We start from the raw sequence: 10236 nt of genomic DNA, 5'->3' as shown, positions 1-10236 counted from the left end.
ACTGGAGGGGTGGCGGCCACCCATCCCTGGGTTTGTCGTTCACACCATGTGAGTCACCATCTTTTTATTCCACGCTTTAATAAGCTCACAACCTGCATAAGGAGTTATACTATTGTTTCTCTTTTTAAATCCGTGTAAGGAGCCTTCTAGGAAGGTCTGTGCTCCTCAGACTCCTGTCATAAGCTTTCCACCCATCCAACCCATACCCTGCTCTAACAAAGTGGCCGTCTGCAGATGAGTCACGTTTTCTTATGCAGAAGGCTTTGGTTTAGCTTATATGCTTAGTTGTGTTGCAAGGCCTGTTAGAAGAGAGGGCATGGACTTATAGAGAACTTCCAATAGGTGGCGCTACAGAGATCTTTATCCTTCGAGAAAAGGTAATTTGCTAATCTGTAATAAGATGCGTTAAAGATTGGAAAGGTGAAGGATTCTTGGCCTCCATGTAGTGATCAGTGTCTCATCTCCCACAGGAGTACACAGTAGTGAAGACAGCAGCTGTGACTCCCATCATCCATCTCCAGGAGTCAGGAGGGTGGAGCCTCATTGCAGCTCCTCCCCCTCACTCCCTGATCCTGAAGGTCCTAGACCTCACCAACAAGATGACGGAGCTGCTGACAGGAGAGGTGACTGCGGGGAATGTGTGGGGACATTATACAGGGGGGCTCTGGCTGATGACTGGGTATTGTGTTGTCAGGTTCCTATAAGGTGTCAGGATGTGGCTGTCTATTTCTCCATGGAGGAGTGGGAGTATTTAGAGGGACACCGGGATCTGTACAAGGACGTCATGATGGAGGACCGCTGGCCCCTCGGATCACCAGGTAAGAAGAGGCATACTGTCATGTCTGACCTGAGCGTAATTCACACCACACCCAAGACAAATGCAAATAGAAGGTGAATGCACAGATATGGACACCAAAACAGGCTGAACAGTAAATGGGACTTGCGAGCACACATCCAACACCAACTGACAAACACCAAAACACTTACTTAAAATATCAACACGCATCAGCAGATGGAATAGCTAACGCACTATGAGGTATTGGTTCATATTTTGGCCAAGGTACTTAAGCTCATGAGCCCACAACAAGGGTCCTCGTTGTCTCATGAGTTTCCACTTTAACGAGACAACTCAAACTCCAGGGAGTCCTGCCAACAAGTGGGCCGATCGACCCAGTAGTCCTCATGATGGAACCTAGGGGCCTGGTAAACAGCATGTAAGTTGAACAGGACACTGTTCACACCAACAGACAAGGAAATTTCATCCAGAACCTCATGGATTCAGCAACACATGCATGATTCCACACATCAGGGTTCTGGTACGTTCCCATGATGTTTGTGGGCTGCCAATAGCAGCTATGGGCTTAATAAAGGCCTCCCGCTCTACTATGGGTCTAATAGACTGCCTGTCATACGCATAATACACCACACTTTAGAAGTAGTGTAGTCGGTGGCTTAACAATGGCGGTCGCAGAGGTTGTGAGTAGGTCCGCTGCAGAAGGGTTCCCAGGCAAGCGTTGGTTTCAACTGGATCTGCATTCCCTGGATTTGGGTCCATTTGAAAGCTAAGTGTTGCGTTCTAACTGGACGTGCAGCGTACACAAATAAAAGAATAAACACAACTGTGCGTAACACAACCAATAAGCACGACCGTGCAACATAAATACAAAAAAACCCAGGGAAAACCTCTCCTTGAAAACCCATCCCCCAGGAGAGAGCCCTGCCTAATCGGCAGGCAGACCAGCCTGATAGATGCGAGGCCACTAACAAATCCCTAACCGGGAGCCCTGAACACACATGGTAATAAACTGCAGTACTTAGCTGCAGTAGTCTAGCAAGGTCTGAAGCTCCAGAGCCTGGAAGCTCTCCTCACCAGCAATCCAGGAGCAAACTAAAATTGACCAGCACTGAGGTGCATACAAGACCAGCTTATATAGGGCAAGGCCACTTAGAGACCGGTGAGAACTGACATCACTCACCCGACACCCCTCAGCCCCAGGAAAGGCAGAGATACTGCTAAACCCTGAAAGTAAGGGGAAGATCTCAGAACAGCTGCAACACTCAGACAGTGGAGGGAGCGCTCTAGATTCCAGCCCTCCACTTAAATCTTCCAGGCTCTGAACAACAGCACTGCCATGTCATCATTACGTCACGCCCCCCGGTGGTGGGCTGCAGAGAGAGCACCTGCTTGTTGAAGGGACAGGGAGCTAGGGAAGTATTTTTAATTGTACATAAGGGGCATTCTTACTGTGATGGAGGAACATACACTGTGGGGCACTATTTATAGGACTGATACATGGGGATGTAATGGAGTACAGATACTGTATGGGGCACTAATAAAGGCACATATACTGTAAGAGGGCACTATGGAGGCACACATCCATACAACCTTGTTAATCCCCTAAATTTATGGATATTCATTCAGGTGAAGAAAGAACAAGTGATAGAGCAGAATATCTCCATCATCCCTATTATTCTCATCCATGAATGGGACCTGACTAAACAATATCTTACTGCGTGATACTTAGAATAGGTCCATATAGATATCCATCAGTAATCTAATCTACTGATGAGCGGACTCATTCAGATGAGGAATCTTTAAGAGTATTCATCCAATTTATATCCCATATATAGATGCAGATATTCTCCATGCATCTAGAACACGTATCACATATGTTATAACAGAATGGGGCCTTATAGCAGACCCTCCCCATCTAGGACCATTGAGAATAGAAGACCATTGTAGATTGGTGTCAGATATATGATGATGTAGTGACACCAATCACAGCACTCCTTCCGTATGGTCTTTAGGCCCTGGACACATGACCTGTGGTTTGAGGTGTTTACTACTGAATCGGATAATGTGGGAAGGAGGAGACGGCTCGCTAGATGTCTGGTGCTGTCTATCCCTTAATAGTATGGTCCACACCTATCTATAAGGCTCGGCTCACACTGGACGGAAATCCCGTGGAAATCTTGTGGAATCACCGCACCGAAAAACCGCGGGATAGGCACAGCTTTAAAACCCACGGCCACAGCCGCGGGGTTTAAAGCAGCCTTGCCGCCCAAGTTTCTGCTCCGCCCATCTTTCCCCATCGAGAGTAGAGAGGCGCCATGGGCGGAATCGCCTGCAGACATTCCGCACGGAAATTTCGTCCCATGTGAACCCAGCATAATAGTTCCCAGGGTTTCACCTTACTGATGGCCCTTCCTGTAAAGCACTCCGATCTTCATTGCTGTACCACTCCTCACTTCCTGCTAGCATCTTAGCTATTGATTTACAGCCATTTTCTCGTTGGGGGTTGAAGGATTTTGATTGCATCTGTATTTTGAGGCGATACTATATATGTGCATATAAATATGTATATGGAAAGCTCCTCAGGGTACAGTTGGCGAAAGCTCACCTGGTGGGATCACCGGGACCTAATGGGGTCTCCAGGTGCCTCACGTGTGGTTCCTCAGATGGTGGTCAAATGGCTGTATCCTATGCTCGTCGCATCCACTTGGTTAAGGGGAGAGCTGCATGGATGCTGGAGGACCTACAGAGGATCTCTCCGCAGTATATGTAATAAAAAAAGAAACCTGCCCTCCTAGGATAGCCGGTAGTATGAAGAGATGGCAATATAACGCACAACGTGATCCAAAGGGATCCCTCCTACAAAGTAAGTGTCTGTGAGATCCCTTTAGATCACGTTGTGCGATATATTGCCATCTCTTCATACTACTGGCTATCCTAGGAGCGCAGGATTTTTTTACACTTTTTGTTTTCTTTTTTATTTCATTAAATATTTTGCCTTCTTTGTTGACACTTAGATAAACTCTTTTTAACTATAATTAGGGGACTTCAAAATGTGACCTGCTGATGAATTCTATATGTACTCCAATGTATCAGCATTATCACCTGTTAGTAGTAAACTGATCCGCCTCCATCTGTCTAACCACCTAGATGCCATGGTCACCATTGACCGCGGAAACTAAAAGGTTAAACAGCTGAGATAATGGTCTTCTCCAGTCATGGTTGATGAAGTGAGATGGTTGTATTTTACATCCGGAACTGCCTGCTGATGGGCCAGGCACAGCTCCTCTACCCATGCCATCCAACAGACATAACTGTATGTCCACTTGTGGATAGGGGTTAAAATGATGCTCACTTGGTATTAAAGGGCCAAATATGCTGTCAGAGTCTGGGCCGGATTACCCGACAAGGTTGGAATAATAAAATCAGAGAATGGTAGAATTTGAAGGGACCTCCAGGGTCATCGGGTCCAACCCCCTGCTCAGTGCAGGATTCACTAAATCATCCCAGACAGATGTCTGTCCGGCCTCTGTTTGAACACTTCCATTGAAGGAGAACTACCGACCTCCCGTGGCAACCTGTTCCACTCATTGATCCCCCTCACTGTCTAATATCTAATCTGTGTCTCCTCCCTTTCAGTTTCATCCCATTGCTTCTAGTCTTTCCTTATACAGATGAGAATAGGGCTGATCCCTCTGCACTGTGACAGCCCTTCAGATATTTGTAGACAGCTATTAAGTCTCCTCTCAGCCTTCTCTTCTGCTAAACATTCCCAGATCCTTTACCCGTTCCTCATAGGACATGATTTGCAGACCGCTCACCATCTGGGTAACTCTTCTCTGAACTTGCTCCAGTTTGTAGAGGTCTTGTATAAAGTGGGGTGCCCAGAACTGGACCCAGTATTCCAGAGGAGGTCTGACTAAGGAAGAGTAGAGGGGGATAATGACCTCACGTGATCTGGTGGTCACTGAGTGCAGAGCAGAATCCTGGAGATTATCAGTGATGATTGTTAGGCTGGAATCACGCATGCAGGTCTTCAGCCACATTCTGGAATGAATTTAAAGGGAATGAGAAATATAAAGGAATGACTTCTCCCTCCTGCTGGATCCACTGCTGGTTTGGGCTCAATAAACTGCACCAAAAACGTAACGTGCTTCCAGCCTGATAGAAATGTTAGGAATTTCTCTACTTGATTGTTTAAAAAAAAAAATCCTGAAATGCATTTTTTTTCTCAAACAGAAAAGCCCATTGAGACCTCTGAGGGAAACGTCATGTTATCAGCAAGTTATAAAGTAGAAGATGAAGGTCTCGTGCAGCGCTCTTCAGGAGGAAACCTTAGTACCCTTAATGCACATTCAGGACTTCACAGTACAGATCCATCATGTAATCCCCCGAACTATGGGGAACCTTCTACTGCTCAATCACAGATTACCACAAGTGCAGCTCAGAAAAGGGGGGGAAAGTTTCAATGTGAGGAATGTGGAAAACAATTTACAAAAAGCTCAGGTCTTTATACACACAGAAGGAGTCACATAAGAAACAAGCCATATTTGTGTCAAGAATGTGGGAAATGTTTTATTTCTAAAGGTAAACTTAAGAAGCATCAGAGAATTCACACAGGAGAGAAGTCATATTCATGTTCAGAATGTGGGAAATGTTTTGTAGATAAATCCACTCTAATTAAACATCAGAGAATTCACACAGGAGACAAACCATATTCATGTTCAGAATGTGGGAAATGTTTTATTTTTAAAGCCACACTAAAGGAGCATCATAGAACTCACACAGGAGAGAAGCCGTATCCCTGTTCAGAATGTGGGAAATGTTTTGTAAATAAATCAACTCTAATTAAACATCAGAGAATTCACACAGGAGAGAAGCCATATTCATGTTCAGAATGTGGGAAATGTTTTAGATACCAATCACATCTTGCTCCACATAAAAGAAGCCACACTGGAGTGAAACCGTATTCATGTTCAGAATGTGGGAAATGTTTTGCATGTAAAATACATCTCATTCGCCATGAGAGAAGGCACACAGGAGAGAAGCCATATTCATGTTCAGAATGTGGTAAGTGCTTTGTAGATAAATCAAATCTAATGAAACATGAGAAAATTCACACAGGAGAGAAGCCATATGCATGTTCAGAATGTGGGAAAAGGTTTATTACTAAAGACAAGCTAAAGGAGCATCAAAGAATTCACACAGGAGAGAAGGCATATTCGTGTTCTCAATGTGAAAAATGCTTTGTAAACCAATCAAATCTAATTAGACATAAGAGAATTCACACAGGAGAGAAAACCTATTCATGTTTAGAATGTGAAAAATGTTTTTTAAATAAATCAAGTCTAATCAAACATAAAACAATTCACACAGGAGAGAAGTCATATTCATGTACAGAATGTGGGAAATGTTTTGCACGTAAAACACATCTTGTTCTCCATGAGAGAAGACACACTGGAGAGAAGCCGTATTCGTGTTCAGAATGTGGGAAATGTTTTTTAGATAAATCAAGTCTAACTAAACATAAGACAATTCACACAGGAGAGAAGTCATATTCATGTTCAGAATGTCGGAAATGTTTTTCGCGTAAAACACATCTCATTCGCCATGAGAGAATTCACACAGGTGAGAAGAAATATTCATGTTCAGAATGTGAAAAATGTTTTTTAGATGAATCAAGTCTTATTAAACATAAGATAATTCACACAGGAGAGAAGCCATATCCATGTTTAGAATGTGGGAAATGTTTTGCACGTAAAACACATCTCGTTCTTCATGAGAGAAGACACACTGGAGAGAAGCCATATTCATGTTCAGAATGTGAAAAGTGTTTTTTAGAAAAATCAAGTCTAACTAAACATAAGACAATTCACACAGGAGAGAAGTCCTATTCATGTTCAGAATGTGGAAAATGTTATACGCGTAAAGCACATCTTGTTCGCCATGCGAGAATTCACACAGCAGAGAAAACATATTCATGTTCAGAATGTGAAAAACGTTTTTTAGATAAATCAAGTCTAACTAAACATAAGACAATTCACACAGGAGAGAAGTCCTATTCATGTTCAGAATGTGGGAAATGTTTTGCACGTAAAACACATCTTGATCTCCATGAGAGAAGACACACAGGTGAGAAGCCGTATTCATGTTCAGAATGTGGGAAATGTTTTTCAGATAAATCAAGTCTAACTAAACATAAGAGAATTCACACAGGAGAGAAGTCCTATTCATGTTCAGAATGTGGGAAATATTTTTCGCGTAAAACACATCTTGTTTGCCATGAGAGAAGCCACACAGGAGAGAAGCCATATTCCTGTTCAAAATGTGGAAAATGTTTTACAAATAAATCAAGTCTTGTTATACATGATAGAATTCACACAGGAGAGAAACCGTATTCATGTTCAAAATGTGGAAAATGTTTTGTGTGTAAATCATATCTTGTTAGACATGAGAGAACTCACACAAAAGAGAAGCCATATTCTTTGATATGATTATGAAATAATAATTCAATGCATTCCAGTTCTCTAAAGTATCCTGCTTCACTTTCTACGTAGACAATACCATCAGGATATGTGTCCAATATGGCTGCCCACAGGAAGCTTCATAAATGAAAAGTAAAAAGTTAAAACATTTATAAGCAAGAACAAACTTGATCTCTCATCTGAGATCTAATTCATTCTAAGAAGATACATGACACCTTCCCCGGAAAAGAAAAATGGTTAAGATTATGTATTTCAGCAGGTCTACAAAGTGTTATGGTAATGACTTTAGTAGAAGGCTCCGATCCTATAGTGAAGAGTCGCTCCATTGCGTTCCCTTATACTGAGGCCGATGCCCAATGTATACTATCCGGAACCCATTCTGTGGCTCTTTCCTTGTGATACCGAGCAGTCATGCTCTCCAAAGGAAATTTGAAGCACTTCATAAGAAAATAATTGTTTTTATGCCTACATGCCATTACTCTGAAAGAATATTATGCTGCACGACGCATTCCGAGAGGACTGAGATCGCATATTCAACCGATACTATTGCTAAATAATCCAGAGTTCTGCGCCACGTTGCCAGCATTTCTAACAAGTATGCCTACGATCTAATTCTCCTCAACCTGGAATTTCTACATACAGAAATAATTGACCACACCAAAGTACTTAACGACAGACGATTCTTTTGCTAACTATAAAAAGAACTTGGATGTGACTCTGCAAAAATTTAGGGACGACATTGAATCCTCTAAAAAGCTTAAATGGCACCGGCGCTCAGAGGACTACAGACTGGGCCATGTTTATAATTGGCAATCAGATGCGCAAAACCATCATCAACAGCAATTTCCCAGAGGGCCAATACAACAACGACCAAGATCAAATAGACGCTGCAGGAAGGGCACATATCGCCATTGGTCCCCTACGGATGAGTCAACTTTTGCTTTACCATCAATAACAGAAACAGTTTTTTTAGACACCCGCCCGCCAATGCCCAGGAGGGAACGTTCTCCACCTACAACAAGAAAAGGAGAAGGGGTGGTAGGAAACATAAGAGGCCGCTCAAGAGGAAACCCAAACGTCCAGACCAAATCGGAAGCGCGGATGATGAATCACTGCCAATAGGTAATGACTCTTTAGTTGTTAATGTCTCATCCAAGCAATTGTCTGACTATCAAGTTAAAGCCCTCTCACAAGGTTTGTCTTTTTGTCCTACTCCTGCCATGAACTGGTTTAGTCTCGATCTGGACTGTAAAAGGTTTTTTCGTAACCTCAAATTGCGAGTACATTTTGCTGGTCCTCCTGGTGGCTCTGATGTTACTGCGGCGCAGCCCGGCCCCCAGGTAGGCTTTTCCTCCGTGGAGGCTGCACTGTGCTGCAAAAGCACTTTCTCTCCACCCAGTTGCTTTACAGTCATTGACACTTCTGAACAACTTGTTCAGGCTGACAAGGGAATTACGTATGTGTAGTCAATTTTCTCGTCCTAGACATAATTTATCTTGTGCTGAGAAGGAAGCTCTCAAACAATTAGCTGATGATCTATCTTTAACCATAAGGCCCGCCGATAAAGGCGGAGCCGTAGTAGTCATGGACACTACTCAATATCATATGGAGCTACTCTCTCAGCTTGATGATTCTACTGTTTATGAAGTACTTGACCATGACCCTACTAAAAAGTATCAGAGTGCCTTAATTTTTGGATGAATCGCTTCTGCTTGGTATCATCGACTCTAAATTTATTTCCACAATTCCCTGTTATCCCAATTTTGTACCCACTCCCAAAAATTCATAAAGATGCTAAAAGTCCCCCAGGGCGACCCATCATTTCTGGACGTGGGTCCCTTAGAGGTTTTATAACACAAGCTCAATCATACATTCGCGATACAACTGATTTTCTGTGCAGGTTGAAAAAATGTAAGGGTAGCTGATGGCAGTTTATTGGTTACGCTGGATGTGACTTCTTTGTATACCAACATCGTACACCATAAGGGCCTGGAAGCAGTCAGAGACCACCTGATTAAATCTGATATGTCCAATTCTAAATTGGAGTTCATTATGGTCCTACTTGAGGATGTTTTATCTAAAAACGTATTCATGTATCATGGCGTATATTATCTCCAGAAATGCGGGACTGCTATGGGGACCAATGTGGCCCCCACTTACGCCATCCTTTACATGGATGCATTTGAGGAGATGCATGTATATACCTCCCCATCCTGGACTTTGGTCCTGGTATGGTGGAGGTATATAGATGACATCTTCCTCATCTGGACTGACACTGAGGATGCATTACTGAGATTTCACCATGAGCTGAATAATGTCTGCCAGGAACTTAAATTCACGATTACAACTTCTAATCAACAAATCCACTTTCTCGATGTAATGGTTATAATCTCTGATGGGCATTTACAACGGACCTCTACGTAAAACCTACAGACCGAAATACTCTTCTTAGCTTTGACAGCTGTCACCCCACCAATATGCTCCGTTCACCACCCTGGAACCAGCTGCTCAGCATAAGAAGAAAGGTGGACGAACCTCATCTAGATGATCGTTTAAAATGTAGTTGTCCTTGAGAGGGGATATCCCCCAGCCTTGACTGAAGGACTCAAGGTTGATATACAGTCAGTCCCGCGTGACTCTACTCTCATCAGCAAAACCAGTGAAGAAGGCCCTAAGCGTGTTCCTTTCATTTCAACCTTTAAACCATTTAGTGGCCAATTGTCTGGCATAATAGGAAACACTGGTCCCTTGTCCAAATATGTAATCCTGAGGTGCGGGATTTTCAGTAATCACCAATGATGTGTTATAAACGTGGTCCCAACATCAGAGACAAATTAGTACTTAGTGGTAGAAATACTACACGTCCCCCTTTGAGCCACTCTTTTCCCATAAGCAAACTCAGGGCTTGCTTCCCCTGTATGGGCTGCGCTAGTTGCGGCAATCTGGTCAAAGGGGACA

General features: G+C 43.2%; 1 pseudogene; it reads left to right on the top strand.

The window, feature by feature from the left end:
* The first annotated feature begins 474 nt into the window (after nt 1-474).
* LOC136591487 (zinc finger protein 585A pseudogene) lies at nt 475-7287 on the top strand (annotated as a pseudogene).
* The last annotated feature ends 2949 nt before the right edge of the window (nt 7288-10236 follow it).

Source organism: Eleutherodactylus coqui, unplaced genomic scaffold (genome assembly GCF_035609145.1).
Source record: "Eleutherodactylus coqui strain aEleCoq1 unplaced genomic scaffold, aEleCoq1.hap1 HAP1_SCAFFOLD_372, whole genome shotgun sequence".
Taxonomy (NCBI): Eukaryota; Metazoa; Chordata; class Amphibia; order Anura; family Eleutherodactylidae; genus Eleutherodactylus; species Eleutherodactylus coqui.
The sequence above is the reverse complement of the archived record's forward strand: the minus strand, read 5'-3'. Positions and strand labels throughout refer to the sequence as shown.